This window comes from Gavia stellata, chromosome 5 (assembly GCF_030936135.1).
Source record: "Gavia stellata isolate bGavSte3 chromosome 5, bGavSte3.hap2, whole genome shotgun sequence".
Lineage (NCBI taxonomy): Eukaryota > Metazoa > Chordata > Aves > Gaviiformes > Gaviidae > Gavia > Gavia stellata.
Genome location: NC_082598.1, coordinates 64,713,116 through 64,729,917, shown reverse-complemented (window position 1 = coordinate 64,729,917; position 16,802 = coordinate 64,713,116).

Below are 16,802 nucleotides of genomic sequence, written 5' to 3'. Positions count from 1 at the left end.
AACATTAACTTAATGTATTTCCCAGTAAAACATAGTCTGTGTTGTAAATACCATGTAGTTGATTCAGCAAAGGAAAAACTGAGTCATGCCATTGCACAGTTGTAAAGTGAATCTTGGTGCTTGTGCCTAGTAATGCATTGTATTTCATATTGAATATGCCAGAATATTTCCTGAATGACTTTGTGCTCTACGGATAACGTATGATCGTTTGTAGATCACGTAGGCTCAAGGTTTGCACAACTGAACATGGCGCCACGTTCTACAGCTGTCTGCCTACAGCTAGTAATATGGATGTTGGTCTAGGTGGTTGTGTGCTTTTTGTTTCCTGCAATAAAAATTGATTGGAGTGTATTTTTTGCCATTTTGAAATTGTATCACTTAGCTTTTGGTTTTAAATACTTTTTTTGCCTAATGGTTTTTGAGAATGTTATCAAAACCCACTGAGAATCCATGATTATTAAACTTGGTACTGTTTCTTACTTTTGGCTTGGGGGTTCAAAGAAATACCCAAACAAACATATCCCATACCTCTTGAGGGCAGTTCTGTGCAGCTAAATGATTCCTTCTGATGTCCTTAAATACTTGGGTCTTTGTTCCTAAGACTGTATCATTGAAGCGATATTGTTTGGGCCCCTCTGAGTACATAAATGCCTTTAATAGATTGCTGTGAATTTAAATATCGTTGCTACACAAAGTGGTATTCTGAAGGTCTGCGTTTGATCTTTCCACGTTACCTGACAAAGCAGTTTAGTTTAGTAGTTTGCCTGCAAATGAAAATGTCTAAAACCTGGTATACAAATTCTGGCACAAGGTTGGAGCCTGGTGCATTTATGGGTCAAATCCCTGCCATTTTTCTTAACTTCTGCCTGCAGTCCATGTTTGGATCTGGGTGACTCGAGGGTTGGATGCTGCTTTAATTTCCCAAAGGTTAAGCCTTTTATAGTATACCACCACTCTGAATTTACATTTGGAAAAGGGTTAGCATTTTTCTTCAGGTTTTAAAATGCTCTCATTCTGCTCCTAAGATATGAATAAGTAACACAAGGAAATACTTGACTGGTAATGGTCTCGATCTTGATTTGACACTTGGCTCGAAAACAGTGTGTAACTACACATTTTAAAATAGTGCCAAGAGGATAAAAATTACCATGTAGCGGTTTTGACTTTTCATCTTTATTTTAAGGATCTAGAATTGATGCTAGGAATTTTTTACACTATTGAACATTTAGAACTTCATGCTCTGAATTCAAGACCATATTCACCCATTAATCATATACGTGTTTTTATGATTGATTAGAACCCCCCAAATTTCCTTCGTTTGGCTAAAGAGTATTTTGATGATTCTAATGATTCACAGGTATTAGAACAGCATTACTGGAATCTGAGGAACATACATGCCCAGTGGGTAATCACACAGATGTTTCTCCTGATGCTTTAATCGCCAACCAGTTCCTATGCAAGGTAACACAATGACTTTTACGTCAACTGTAAGAAAAGGCTATTTGTAAGAAGCTGAAAGGGAAGAAAATATTAATATAAATCTCCTTCAGCAAGGCTGAGTTGAATAAGGCTAAATTCACTGTTCAAATACATTCTCTGTTGTTACAGAAGCTTACAGTTAAGAGACAACCTGGCAAGTTCAGGTCACACTTTTGTTTAACACGAGTGCCTCACTTTCAAGTTCAGAGCTAACACTGAAGTACTTCAAATACAGATACTCTGAGTTACCCATCATTAATATCAGAGTTTAATGTGATGTATTCATAGATCTGTATGGTGATTTATTTTAGGCTTGGTAGCATTTACAGGAATACACAAGGAGTTTTACTCTGCAGGCTTTTTTTCATCTATCTACTGTGTTTCGTATTACATTTTGTCAATGTTTTCCTGGCTCTAGGCTGTGAACAACTTCAAAAATGGAACTGGCTACACAAAAAGGCTCCATAAGCTGATTCAGCAGCAAAAGCAGCAGCAGCCGCCACCGCTACCCCCTCCACCACCGGTCATGACTCTTACACCTCCTGCTGCTCTGGTGAGTGCCGCTGAACTTCCTAAATTTTCCTCTCTGTCAGTTAGCAGTTTGTTGGAAGAGAAGGTAAGTTTTATTTCCACATACGCAGTGCTTCATGTGTTTCAGCAGAGCTCATTGTCCCACTGTTTTCATTGGTTCACAGGGGAACAGGAAGGCCCGAGAGCGCTTTTCATGCATCACTGGCCAAGAAGCACAGCGGAGCAACTTTTGGAAGGCAGAAAGTGTGCTTGTCATCGATACGTGTCAAGCTTTGGAAAATATCGCATGGTACCACACACCTCTTCTTCTGCTTCTGCTTCTGCTTCTTCATCTTTTCCTGCTTGTACTTGTACTGCTGCTTCTCCTTCTTCTTCCTCTGCTTCTACTTCTTCTTCTTCTTCCTCTGCTTCTTCTTCCACTTCTTCTGATTCTTCAGCTTCAGCTTCTTCATCTTCTTCATCTCTATCTTCTCCTTTTCTGTCTTCATCTCTATCTTCTTCATCTCTATCTTCTTCATCTCTATCTTCTTCATCTCTATCTTCTTCATCTCTATCTTCTCCTTCTCTGTCTTCTCCTTCTCTGTCTTCTCCTTCTCTGTCTTCTACTCCTTCTCCTCTATCTTCTTCCACTTCTCTATCTTCTTCTTATTCTTCTTCCACTTCTCATTCTTCTTCTTCTTCCACTTCTATTCTTCTTCTTCTTCTTCTTCCACTTCTCATTCTTCTTCTTCTTCTTCCACTTCTCTTTCTTCTTCTTCTTCTTCTTCTTCCACTTCTCTTTCTTCTTCTTCTTCTTCTTCTTCCACTTCTTCTTCTTCTTCTTCTTCTTCCACTTCTCTTTCTTCTTCTTCTTCTCCTTCCACTTCTTCTTCTTCTTCTTCTTCCACTTCTTCTTCTTCTTCCACTTCTCTTTCTTCTTCTTCTTCTTCCACTTCTTCTTCTTCTTCTTCTTCCACTTCTCTTTCTTCTTCTTCTTCTTCTTCCACTTCTCTTTCTTCTTCTTCTTCTTCCACTTCTTCTTCTTCTTCCACTTCTCTTTCTTCTTCTTCTTCTTCCACTTCTTCTTCTTCTTCCACTTCTCTTTCTTCTTCTTCTTCTTCTTCTTCTTCCACTTCTCTTTCTTCTTCTTCTTCCACTTCTTCTTCTTCTTCCACTTCTTCTTCTTCTTCCACTTCTTCCTCTTCTTCTTCTTCTTCTTCTTCTTCTTCTTCTTCTTCCACTGCTTCTTCTTCTTCTTCTTGTTCTTCCACTTCTTCTTCTTCTTCCACTTCTCCTTCTTCTTCCACTTCTCCTTTTTCTTCTTCCACTTCTCCTTCTTCTTCTTCCACTTCTCCTTCTTCTTCTTCTTCCACTTCTCTTTCTTCTTCTTCTTCTTCTTCCACTTCTCTTTCTTCTTCTTCTTCTTCTTCCACTTCTCCTTCTTCTCCTTCCACTTCTCCTTTTTCTCCTTCTTCTCCTTCCACTTCTCCTTCTTCTCCTTCTTCTGCTTCTTCTCCTTCTCCTCCTTCTCCTCCTTCTTCTCCTCCTCCTCCTCCTTCTCCTTCTTCTTCTCCTTCTTCTTCTCCTTCTTCTTCTCCTTCTCCTTGTTCTTCTTCTCCTTCTTCTTCTCCTTCTTTTTCTTCTTCTTCTTCTTCTTCTTCTTCTTCTTCTTCTTCTTCTTCTTCTTCTTCTTCTTCTTCTTCTTCTCCTTCTTCTTCTTCTTCTTCTCCTTCTTCTTCTCCTTCTCCTTCTTCTCCTTCTTCTTCTCCTTCTTCTTCTTCTCCTTCTTCTCCTTCTCCTTCTTCTCCTTCTCCTTCTTCTCCTTCTCCTTCTTCTCCTTCTTCTCCTGCTTCTTCTTCATCTTCTTAATCTCTATCTTCTTCTTCTCTCTCTTCTTCTTTTTCTTCTCTATCTTCCTCCGCTTCTCTATCTTCTTCTTCTCCTTCCACTTCTCTATCTTCTTCTTCTTCTCCTTCTTCTTCTCCTTCTTCATCTTCATCTTGTTCTTCTTCATCTTGTTCTTCTTCATCTTCTTCGTCTTCATCTTCTTCGTCTTCATCTTCTTCTGCTTCTTCTCTATCTTCTTCTTCTCCATCTTCTACTTCTCTATCTTCTTCTTCATCTTCTTCATCTTCATCTTTTTCCTCTTCTTCTTCTCTATTTTCTTCTTCTTTTCTATCTTCTTCTTCTTCTTCTTCATCTACTTCTTCTTCTCCTTCTTCTTCTTCTTCTTCTTCTTCTTCTTCTTCTTCTTCTTCTTCTTCTTCTTCTTCTTCTCTGTCTTCTTCTTCTTCGTCTTCTTCTTCTTCGTCTTCCGCTTCTTCTCTATGTTCTTCATCTTCATCTTCTCCTTCTCTATCTTCTTTTTCTCGATCTTCTTCTTCTTCTTCTTCTCTATCTTCCTTTTCTCTATCTTCTTCTAAATCTTTTCTATCCTCTTCTTCTCTGTCTTCTTCTCCTTCTTCTCTATCTTCTTCCACTTCTCTATCTTCTTCTTCTCCTTCTTCCGCTTCTTTATCTTCTTCTTCTACTTTTTCTTCTTTAACAACTTCTTCATCTTCTTCATCTTCTTCTTCTTCTCTATCTTCTTCTTCTCAATGTTTTCTAACTTCTTATTCTTCATTTTCATCTTCTTCATCTTCATCTTCTCTATCTTCTTCTTCTCTATCTTCTTTTCTATCTTCATCATCATCTTCTCTTATTTTCTATCTTCTTCTTCTCTTCTTCTCTTCTTCTCTATCTTCTTATCTTCTTCTCTATCATCTTCTTCATTTTCATCTTCTACATCTCTATCTTCTTCATCTTCTTCATCTCTATCTTCTTCTTCATCTTCTTCATCTCTGTCTTCTGTATCTTTCGCTTCTCCTTCTTCTGCTTCTCTATCTTCTTCTTTCGCTTCTCTTCTGCTTCTCTATCTTCTTCTTCTGCTTCTCTGTCTTCTTATGATCTTCTCTATCTTCTTCATCTTCTTCATCTTCTTCATCTCTATCTTCTTCTCTATCTTCTTCTTCTCTATCTTCTTCTTCTTCTTCTCTATCTTCTTCTTCTTCTTCCGCTTCTCTATCTTCTTCTTCTACTTCTTCTTCTTTAACAACTTCTTCTTTTTCATCTTCTTCATCTTCTTCTTCTTCTCTATCTTCTTCTTCTTCTTCTTCTCTATCTTTTTTAAATTCTTCTTCTTCATTTTCATCTTCATCTTCTCTATCTTCTTCTTCTCTATCTTCTTTTCTATCTTCATCATCAACTTCATCTTCTTCTCTTCTTATTTTCTGTCTTCTTCTTTTTCTTATCTTCTCTTCTTCTCTATCTTCTTATCTTCTTCTCTAGCTTCTTCTTCATTTTCATCTTCTTCGTCTTCATCTTCATCGTCTTCATCTCTATCTTCTTCATCTTCTTCATCTCTGTCTTCTTCTGTATCTTCTTCTTTCGCTTCTCTTCTTCTGCTTCTCTATCTTCTTTCGCTTCTCTATCTTCTTATGTTCTCCATCTTCTTCTTCTTTATCTTCTTCTTCATCTCTATCTTCTTCATCTCTATCTTCTTCTTCTCTATGTTCTTCTTCTTCTCTATCTTCATCTCTATCTTCTTCTTCTCTATCTTCTTCTTCTTCCGCTTCTCTGTCTTCTTATTCTTCTTCTCTATCTTCTTCTTCTTCTTCTTCTCTATCTTTTTTAAATTCTTCTTCTTCATTTTCATCTTCTTCTTCTCTATCTTCTTCATCTCTATCTTCTTCTTCTCTATCTTCTTCTTCTTCTTCTTCTCTATCTTTTTTAAATTCTTCTTCTTCATTTTCATCTTCATCTTCTCTATCTTCTTCTTCTCTATCTTCTTTTCTATCTTCATCATCAACTTCATCTTCTTCTCTTCTTATTTTCTATCTTCTTTTTCTTCTCTTCTCTTCTTCTCTATCTTCTTCTTCATTTTCATCTTCTTCGTCTTCATCTTCATCTTCTTCATCTCTATCTTCTTCTTCTCTATCTTCTTCTTCTTCTCTATCTTCTTCATCTCTATCTTCTTCTTCTCTATCTTCTTCTTCTCTATCTTCTTCTTCTTCCGCTTCTCTGTCTTCTTATTCTTCTTCTCTATCTTCTTCTTCTTCTTCTGCTTCTCTAACTTCTTCTTCTTCTCTTTCTTCTTCTCTTTCTTCTTCTTCTTCTCCTTCTTCTTCTTCTCTATCTTCTTCATTTTCTTCTTCTGTTTCTTCTTCTTCTGTAACTTCTTCTTCTTCTTCTCTATCTTCTTCATCTTCTCTAAATTCTTCTTCTTCGTCTTCTCTAACTTCTTCTTCTTCGTCGTCTCCTCTATCTTCTTCTTCTTCGTCTTCCCTACCTTCTTCTTCTTCGTCTTCCCTATCTTCTTCTTCTTCTAGTTCTTCATCTTTATCTTCTTCATCTTTATCTTCTCCTTCTCTATCTTCTTCTTCCTCTCTATCTTCTTCTTCTTCCTCTCTATCTTCTCTATCTTTGTATTCTTCTTCTCTATCTTCTTATTCTCTATCTTCTCGATCTTTGTATTCTTCTTCTTCTCTATCATCTTCTTCTTCTCTATCTTCTTCTTCTCTATCTTCTTCTTCTTCTTCTTCTTCTGCTCCTTCTTCTTCTTCGTCCTCGTCTTCGTCTTATTCACCTCTATCTTCTTCTTCTATATCTTCTTCTTCTCTGTCTTCTTCTTCTATATCTTTTTCTTATTATTATCTATCATCTTCTTCTTCTTTTGTCTATCTTCTTCTTTTTCCTTTTCTTCATCTTCTTCTCTACCTTCTTTTTCTTCTTCTTCTCTAACTTTTTTCTTCTTATTCTCTATCTTCTTTTCTTCATCTTCTTCATCTTCTTCTCTATCTTCTTCTTCTTCTTCACTACCTTCTTCTTCTCTATCTTCTTCTTATTATTCTCTATCTTCTTCTTCTTCTTCTTCTTCATCTTATTCACCTCTATCTTCTTCTTCTATATCTTCTTCTTCTCTATTTTCTTCTTCACTATCTTCTCCTTTTCTATCTTCTTCTTCTTCTTCACTATCTTCTTCTCTATCTTCTTATTATTCTCTATCTTCTTCTTCTTCTTTTGTCTGTCTTCTTCTTTTTCTTCTTCTTCTTCATCTTCTTCTCTATCTTCTTCTTCTTCTCTAACTTTTTCTTCTCCTTCTTTTGCTTCTATATCTTCTTCTTTATCTTCTCCTTCTCTATCTTCTTCTTCATCTTCTTCCTCTCTATCTTCTCCTTCTCTATCTTCTTCTTCATCTTCTTCCTCTCTATCTTCTCCTTCTCTATCTTCTTCTTCATCTTATTCCTCTCTATTTTCTCCTTCTCTATCTTCTTCTTCATCTTCTTCATTTCTATCTTCTCCTTCTCTATCTTCTTCTTCATCTTCTACATCTCTATCTTCTCCTTTTCTTCTTCATCTCTATCTTCTTCATCTCTATCTTCTCCTTCTCTGTCTTCATCTCTATCTATCTTCTTCATCTCTGTCTTCTCCTTCTCTGTCTTCTCCTTCTTCTCCTCTATCTTCTTCCACTTCTCTATCTTCTTCTTCTTCTTCTTCTTCTTCCACTTCTCTTTCTTCTTCTTCTTCTTCTTCCACTTCTTCTTGTTCTTCTTCTTCCACTTCTTTTTCTTCTTCTTCTTCTTTCACTTCTTCTTCTTCTTCTTCCACTTCTTCTTCTTCTTCTTCTTCCACTTCTTCTTCTTCTTCTTCTTCTTCTTCTTCTTCTTCTTCTTCTTCTTCTTCTTCCACTTCTTCTTCTTCTTCCACTTCTTCTTCTTCTCCTTCTTCTCCTTCCACTTCTCCTTCTTCTCCTTCTCCTCCTTCTCCTCCTTCTCCACCTCCTCCTCCTCCTTCTCCTTCTTCTTCTCCTCCTCCTCCTTCTTCTCCTTCTTCTTCTCCTTCTTTTTCTTCTTCTTCTTCTTCTTCTTCTTCTTCTCCTTCTTCTTCTCCTTCTTCTTCTCCTTCTTCTCCTTCTTCTTTTCTTCTTCTTCTTTTCTTCTTCTTCTTCTTCTTCTTCTGCTTCTCTATGTTCTTCTTCTCATTCTACTTCTTGTTCTTCATCTTCTACTTCTTCTCTATCTTCTTCTTCTTCTCTAAAAACTTCATCTTCTTCTTAACATCTTCTTATTCTCTAACTTCTTCTTCTTTTCCTCTATCTCCTTTTTCTTCTTCATATTCTTCACCTTCATTTTCTTCTCTTTCTTCTTCTTCTTCACTATCTTCTTCTTCTTCTCTATCTTCTTCTTATTATTCTCTATATTCTTCTTCTTCTGCTGCTGCTTCTCTATCTTCTTCTTCTCTTCTTCTTCATAGTCGTCACCTTCATCTTCTCTGTCTTCTTTTTCTTCTTCTTCTCTATCTTCTTTTTATTCTTCTTCTCTATCTTCTTCTTCTTGTTCTTCTTCTCTATCTTCTTCTTCGTTTTCTCTATCTTCTTCTTCTTCTTCCGCTTCTCCTTCTTTTATTCTGCTGCTTCTCCTTCTCCTTCTCCTCCTCCTCCTCCTCCTTCTACTTCTTCTTCTCTATCTTCTTCTTCTCTATCTTCATCATCAACTTAATCTTCTTCTCTTCTTATTTTCTATCTTCTTCTTCTCTTCTTCTCTATCTTCTTATCTTCTTCTCTATCTTCATCTTCTTCTTCATCTTCCTCATCTCTATCTTTGTCTTCTGTATCTTCTTTCGCTTCTCCTTCTTCTGCTTCTGTCTTCTTCTTCTTCTTCTTCTTCTTCTCTATCTTCTTCTCTACCTTCTTATGTTCTTCTCTATCTTCTTCTTCTTCTTCATTTTCATCTTCTTCATCCTCTTCTTCATCTTCTTCATCTCTTATCTTCTCCTTCTCTATCATCTTCTTCTTCTTCTCTATCTTCTTCTTCTCTTCTTCTTCTTCTTCTTCTTCTGCTTCTTCTCTATGTTCTTTATGTTCATCATCTCCTTCTCTATCTTCTTCTCGATCTTCTTCTCTATCTTCTTTTTCTCTATCTTCTTCTGAATCTTCTCTATCCTCTTCTTCTCTTTCTTCTTCTCCTTCTTCTCTATCTTCTTCCACTTCTCTATCTTCTTCTTCTTCTCTTTCTTCTTCTGCTTCTTCTTCTGCTTCTGGTTTTGCTTCTTCTTCTGCTTCTGCTTCTGCTTCCTCCTCTGCTTCTTCTTCCTCTGCTTCTTCTTCCACTTCTTCTGATTCTTCAGCTTCAGCTTCTTCTTCTTCTTCTTCTTCTTCTTCTTCTTCTTCTTCTTCTTCTTCTTCTTCTTCTTCTCTATGTTCTTCATCTTCATCTTCTCCTTCTCTATCTTCTTCTTCTCGATCTTCTTCTTGTTCTTCTCTATCTTCCTTTTCTCTATCTTCTTCTAAATCTTTTCTATCCTCTTCTTCTCTGTCTTCTTCTCCTTCTTCTCTGTCTTCTTCCACTTCTTTATCTTCTTCTTCTTCTTCCGCTTCTCTATCTTCTTCTTCTACTTCTTCTTCTTTAACAAATTATTCTTCATCTTCATCTTCTTCTTCTCTCTATCTTCTTCTTCTTTTTCTTCTTCTCTATCTATTCTAATTTCTTCATTTTCATCTTCTTCATCTTCTTCTCTATCTTCTTCTCTATCTTCTTTTCTATCTTCATCATCATCTTCTCTCTTCTTATTTTCAATCTTCTTCTCTTCTTCTCTTCTTCTTCTCTATCTTCTTATCTTCTTCTCTATCATCTTCTTCATTTTCATCTTCTTTGATTTCATCTTCACCTTCTTCATCTCTATCTTCATATTCTTCATCCCTATCTTCTTCTTCATCTTCTTCATCTCTGTCTTCTTCAGTATCTTCTTGTTTCGCTTCTCTTCTTCTGCTTCTCTATCTTCTTTCGCTTCTCTTCTGCTTCTCTATCTTCTTTTCTATCTTCATCATCTTCTCTTCTTATTTTCTATCTTCTTCTCTTCTTTTCTTCTTCTCTATCTTCTTATCTTGTTCTCTATCATCATCTTCATTTTCATCTTCTTCGTCTTCATCTTCTTCTTCTCTATCTTTTCTAAATTCTTCTTCTTCATTTTTATCTTCTTCATCTTCTCTATCTTCTTCTTCTCTATCTTCTTTTCTATCTTCATCATCCACTTCATCTTCTTCTCTTATTTTCTATCTTCTTCTTCTCTTCTTCTCTTCTTCTTCTCTATCTTCTTATCTTCTTCTCTATCTTCTTCTTCATTTTCATCTTCTTTGTCTTCATCTTCTTCATCTTCTTCATCTCTATCTTCTTATTCTTCTTCTTCCGCTTCTCTATCTTCTTCTTCTACTTCTTTTTCTTTAACAGCTTCTTCTTCTTCATCTTCTTCTTCTTCTTCTCTATCTTCTTCTTCTTCTTATCTTCTTCTTCTCTATCTTTTCTAACTTCTTCTTCTTCATTTTCATCTTCTTCATCTTCATCTTCTCTATCTTCTTCTTCTCTATCTTCTTTTCTATCTTCATCATCAACTTCATCTTCTTCTCTTATTATTTTCTATCTTCTTCTTCTTCTCTTCTTCTTCTCTATCTTCTTATCTTCTTCTCTATCTTCTTCATTTTCATCTTCTTAGTCTTCATCTTCATCTTCTTTATCTCTATCTTCTTCTTCTGTATCTTCTTCTTTCACTTCTCTTCTTCTGCTTCTCTGTATTCTTCTTCAATTTCATCTTCTTCATCTTCATCTTTTTCATCTTCTTCTCTATTTTCTTGTTCTTTTCTATCTTCTTCTTCTTGTTCTTCGTCTTCTTCTTCTTCTCCTTCTCCATCTTCTTCTTCATCTTCTTCTTCTCTATCTTCTTATGTTCTTCTCTATGTTCTTCTTCTTCATTTTCATCTTCTTCATCTTCTTCTTCATCTTCTTCATCTCTATCTTCTTCTTCTCTATCTTCTTCTTCTTCTTCTCTATCTTCTTCTTCTTCTTCTTCTTCTTCCGCTTCTCTATCTTCTTCTTCTTCTTCTTCTTCTTCTTCTTCTTCTTCTTCTTCTTTAACTTCTTCTTATTATTCATATTCTTCACCTTCATGTTCTCTATCTTCTCCTTCTTCTTCTTCTCTAACTTCTTCTTATTATTCATATTCTTCACCTTCATCTTCTCTATCTTCTCCTTCTTCTTCTTCTCTAACTTCTTCTTCTTCATCTTGTCTATCTTCTTCTTCTTCTTCTTCCGCTTCTTCTTGTTCTTCTTCTTTATCTTCTTCTTCATCTTCTTCTTCGTCATCTTCTTCATCTTTATCTTCTTCTTCTTTATCTTCTCCTTCTCTATCTTCTTCCTCTCTATCTTCTTCTTATTATCTTCTTCTTCTTCCTCTCTATATTCTTCTTCTTCTTCTTCTTCATCTTCTTCTTCTTCTTCATCTTCTCCATCTCTCTCTTCTTCTTCTCTCTCTTCTTCTTCTCTGTCTTCTTCTTCTCTGTCTTCTTCTTTTTCTATTTCTTCTCTATCTTCTTCTTCATCTTCTTCATCATCTTCTTCATCATCGTCTTCTTCATCTTCATCATCTTCTTCATCTCTATCTTCTTCTTCTCTGTCTTCTTCTTCTCTATCTTCTTCCCTATCTTCTTCTCTATCTTCTTTTTCTGTTCTATCATCTTCTTCGCTATGATCTTCTCTTCTGCTTCATCTTCTGCTTCATCTTCTTCATCTTCTTGTTCTCTCTCTTCTCTCTCTTCTTCTCTCTCTTCTTCTTCTCTATCTTCTTCTTCTTCTCTATCATCTTCTTCTCTATCTTCTTCTTATCTTTCTTTTTCTTCTTCTCTATCTTCTTCTGCTTCTCTATCTTCCTCTTCTTCTTCTCTATCTTCTTCTTCTTCTTCTGCTTCTCTATCTTCTTCTTATTATTATTCTTCTGCTTCTCTATCTTCTTCTTCTTCTTCTTCTTCTTGTTTTTTTTCTTCTTCTTCTTCTTCTTCTTCTTCTTCTTCTTCTTCTTCTTCTTCTCTATCTTATTCTTCTCTATCATCTTCTTCTATTATCTTCTTCATCTTCTTCTTCTCTATCTTATTCATTTCTATCATCTTCTATTATCTTCTTCTTCATCTTCTTCTCTATCTTATTCTTCTACTATCATCTTCTTCTCTATCTTCTTCTTCTCTATCTTTTTCACCTTCTTTTCTATCTTTTTCGTCTTCTTCTCTTTCTTCTTTATCTTCTTTTTCTTCTCTATCTTCTTCTTCTTCTCTATCTTCTTCTTCTTCTCTATCTTCTCCTTCTCTATCTTCTTCTCCTTCTCCTTCTCCTTCTCCTTCTCCTTCTCCTTCTCCTTCTCCTTCTCCTTCTCCTTCTCCTTCTCCTTCTCCTTCCTCTTCCTCTACCTCTTCCTCGTCTTCTTCTTCTTCTTCTCTAACTTCTTCTTCTTCTCCTTCTCTATCTTCTTCTTCTTCATATTCTTCATCTCTATCTTCGTCTTCTGTATCTTCTTCTTTCGCTTCTCCTTCTTCTTCTGCTTCTCTGTCTTCTTCTTCTTCTTCTTCTTCTTCTTCTTCTTCTCTGTCTTCTTCTCTACCTTCTTATGTTCTTCTCTATCTTCTTCTTCATCTTCATTTTCATCTTCTTCATCCTCTTCTTCATCTTCTTCATCTCTTATCTTCTCCTTCTCTATCATCTTCTTCTTCTTCTCTATCTTCTTCTTCTCTTCTTCTTCTTCTTCTTCTTCTGCTTCTTCTCTATGTTCTTTATGTTCATCATCTCCTTCTCTATCTTCTTCTCGATCTTCTTCTCTATCTTCTTTTTCTCTATCTTCTTCTAAATCTTCTCTATCCTCTTCTTCTCTGTCTTCTTCTCCTTCTTCTCTATCTTCTTCCACTTCTCTATCTTCTTCTTCTTCTCTTTCTTCTTCTTCTTCTCTTTCTTCTTCTTCTTCTTCTTCTTCAGCTTCTGCTTCTGGTTTTGCTTCTTCTTCGGCTTCTGCTTCCTCCTCTGCTTCTTCTTCCTCTTCTTCTTCTTCCACTTCTTCTGATTCTTCAGCTTCAGCTTCTTCTGAGTCGTCTTCTTGTTCTTGTTGTTGTTGTTGTTGTTGTTGTTGTTGTTGTTGTTGTTGTTGTTGTTCTTGTTCTTCTTCTTGTTCTTCTTCTTCTTCTTCTTCTTCTTCTTCTTCTTCTTCTTCTTCTTCTTCTTCTTCTTCCACTTCTGCTTCTTCTGCTTCTTCTGCTTCTTCCTCTTCTGCTTCTTCTTCTTCTTTCTCTGCTTCTTCTTCGTCTGCTTCTTCTTCCTCTGCTTCTGATTCTTCAGCTTCAGCTTCTTCTGAGTCTTCTGCTTCTTATTCTACTTCTTCTGCTTCTTCTTCTGCATCTTTAACTTCTTCTGCTTCTTATTCTTTTTCTGCTTCTGCTGCTTCTCCCTCTTCTGCTGCTTCTGCTTCTGCTTCTCCTTCTGCTGCTTCTGATTCTTCTTCTTCTCATTCTTCTGCTTCATCTGCTTCTGCTTCTTCTGTTTCTTCTGCTTCTACTTCTGCTTCTTCTGCTGCTGCTTCTTCTGCTTCTACATCTGGTTCTGCTTCTTATTGTACTTCTGCTTCTGTTTTTCCTTCTCCTTCTACCACTTCTGCTTCTTCTGCTTCTTCCTCTTCTTCTGCTTCTGCTTCTTCTGCTTCTTCTCCTTCTGCTTCTTCTGCTTCTTCTTCATCTTCTTAATCTCTATCTTCTTCTCTCTCTTCTTCTTCTTCTTCTTCTTCTTCTCTCTCTTCTGCTTTTTCTTCTCTATCTTCTTCCGCTTCTCTATATTCTTCTTCTGCTTCCACTTCTCTATCTTCTTCTGCTGCTGCTGCTTCTATATCTTCTCCTTCTTCTTCTTCTCCTCCTTCTCCTTCTTCATCTTCATCTTGTTCTTCTTCATCATGTTTTTCTTCATCTTCTTCGTCTTCTTCTTCTCTATCTTCTTCTTCTTCTTCTTCGCCTCTATCTTCTTCTTCTTCAATTTCATCTTCTTCATCTTCATCTTTTTCATCTTCTTCTTCTATATTTTCTTAGTCTTCTTTTCTATCTTCTTCGTTTTCTTCTTCATCTTCTTCTTCTTCTTCTCTATCTTCTTCTCTATCTTCTTCTTCTTCTTCATCTTCTTCTTCTTCTTCTTCATCTTCTTCTTCATCTTCTTCTTCTTCATCTTCTTCTTCATCATCTTTGTTTTCTTCTTATTCTTCGTCTACTTCTTCTTCATCTTCTTCTTCTTCTTCATCTTCTTCTTTGTTTTCTTCTTCTTCTTCGTCTTCTTCTTCATCTTCTTCATCTTCTTCATCTTCATCTTCTTCTTCTTCTTCTTCTTCTTCTTCTTCTTCATCTTCTTCTTCATCTTCTTCATCTTCGTCTTCTTCTTCGTCTTCTTCTTCATCATCTTCTTCTTCTTCTTCTTCTTCTTCTTCTTCCTCTTCTTCTTCTTCCGCTTCTTCTCTATGTTCTTCATCTTCATCTTCTCCTTCTCTATCTTCTTCTTCTCGATCTTCTTCTTGTTCTTCTCTATCTTCCTTTTCTCTATCTTCTTCTAAATCTTTTCTATCCTCTTCTTCTCTGTCTTCTTCTCCTTCTTCTCTATCTTCTTCCACTTCTCTATCTTCTTCTTCTTCTTCCGCTTCTCTATCTTCTTCTTCTACTTCTTCTTCTTTAACAAATTATTCTTCATCTTCTTCATCTTCTTCTCTCTATCTTCTTCTTCTTTTTCTTCTTCTCTATCTTTTCTAATTTCTTCATTTTCATCTTCTCTATCTTCTTCTCTATCTTCTTTTCTATCTTCATCATCATCTTCTCTCTTCTTATTTTCAATCTTCTTCTCTTCTTCTCTTCTTCTCTATCTTCTTATCTTCTTCTCTATCATCTTCTTCATTTTCATCTTCTTTGTCTTCATCTTCTTCATCTCTATCTTCATATTCTTCATCCCTATCTTCTTCTTCATCTTCTTCATCTCTGTCTTCTTCTGTATCTTCTTCTTTCGCTTCTCTTCTTCTGCTTCTCTATCTTCTTTCGCTTGTCTTCTGCTTGTCTATCTTCTTCTTCTCTATCTTCTTTTCTATCTTCGTCATCTTCTCTTCTTATTTTCTATCTTCTTCTCTTCTTCTCTTCTTCTTCTCTATCTTCTTATCTTCTTCTCTATCTTCTTCTTCATTTTCATCTTCTTCGTCTTCATCTTCTTCATCTTCTTCATCTCTATCTTCTTATTCTTCTTCTTCCGCTTCTCTATCTTCTTCTTCTACTTCTTCTTCTTTAACAGCTTCTTCTTCTTATCTTCTTCTTCTTCTTCTCTATCTTCTTCTTCTCTATCTTTTCTAACTTCATCTTCTTCATCTTCATCTTCTCTATCTTCTTCTTCTCTATCTTCTTTTCTATCTTCATCATCAACTTCATCTTCTTCTCTTATTTTTTTCTATCTTCTTCTTCTTCTCTTCTTCTTCTTCTCTATCTTCTTATCTTCTTCTCTATCTTCTTCATTTTCATCTTCTTAGTCTTCATCTTCATCTTCTTCATCTCTATCTTCTTCTTCTGTATCTTCTTCTTTCGCTTCTCTTCTTCTGCTTCTCTGTATTCTTCTTCAATTTCATCTTCTTCATCTTCATCTTTTTCATCTTCTTCTCTATTTTCTTCTTCTTTTCTATCTTCTTCTTGTTCTTTGTCTTCTTCTTCTTCTCCTTCTTCATCTTCTTCTTCATCTTCTTCTTCTCTATCTTCTTATGTTCTTCTCTATGTTCTTCTTCATTTTCATCTTCTTCATCTTCTTCTTCATCTTCATCTCTATCTTCTTCTTCTCTATCTTCTTCTTCTTATCTTCTTCTTCTTCTTCTTCCGCTTCTCTATCTTCTTCTTCTTCTTCTTCTTCTTCTTCTTCTTCTTCTTCTCCTCTAACTTCTTCTTATTATTCATATTCTTCACCTTCATCTTCTCTATCTTCTCCTTCTTCTTCTTCTCTAACTTCTTCTTCTTCATCTTGTCTATCTTCTTCTTCTTCTTCTTCCGCTTCTTCTTGTTCTTCTTCTTTATCTTCTTCTTCTACTTCTTCTTCGTCATCTTCTTCATCTTTATCTTCTTCTTCTTTATCTTCTCCTTCTCTCTTCTTCCTATCTTCTTCTTCTTATCTTCTTCTTCTTCTTCTCTATATTCTTCTTCTTCTTCATCTTCTTCTTCTTCTTCATCTTCTCCATCTCTCTCTTCTTCTTCTCTCTGTTCTTCTTCTCTGTCTTCTTCGTCTCTGTCTTCTTCTTTTTCTATTTCTCCTCTATCTTCTTCTTCATCTTCTTCATCATCTTCATCATCGTCTTCATCGTCTTCATCTCTATCTTCTTCTTTTTCTTCTTCTTCATCTTCACAATCTTCTTCATCTCTATCTTCTTCATTTCTATCTTCTTCATCTCTGTCTTCTTCTCTATCTTCTTCTTCTCTATCTTCTTCTTCTCTATCTTCTTCTCTATCTTTTTCTTTTTCTGTTCAATCATCTTCTTCGCTATGATCTTCTCTTCTGCTTCATCTTCTGCTTCATCTTCTTCATCTTCTTGTTCTCTCTCTTCTCTCTCTTCTTCTCTCTTCTTCTTCTCTCTCTTCTTCTCTCTCTTCTTCTTCTCTCTCTTCTTCTCTCTCTTCTTCTTCTTCTCTATCATCTTCTTCTCTATCATCTTCTTATCTTTCTTTTTCTTCTTCTCTATCTTCTGCTTCTCTATCTTCCTCTTCTTCTTCTTCTTCTTCTGCTTCTCTATCTTCTTCTTCTTCTTCTTCTTATTCTTCTGCTTCTCTATCTTCTTCTTCTTCTTCTTCTTCTTGTTTTTCTTCTTCTTCTTCTTCTTCTTCTTCTTCTTCTTCTTCTTCTCTATCTTATTCTTTTCTATGATCTTCTATTATCTTCTTCTTCTTCTTCATCTTCTTCTTCTCTATCTTATTCTTCTAC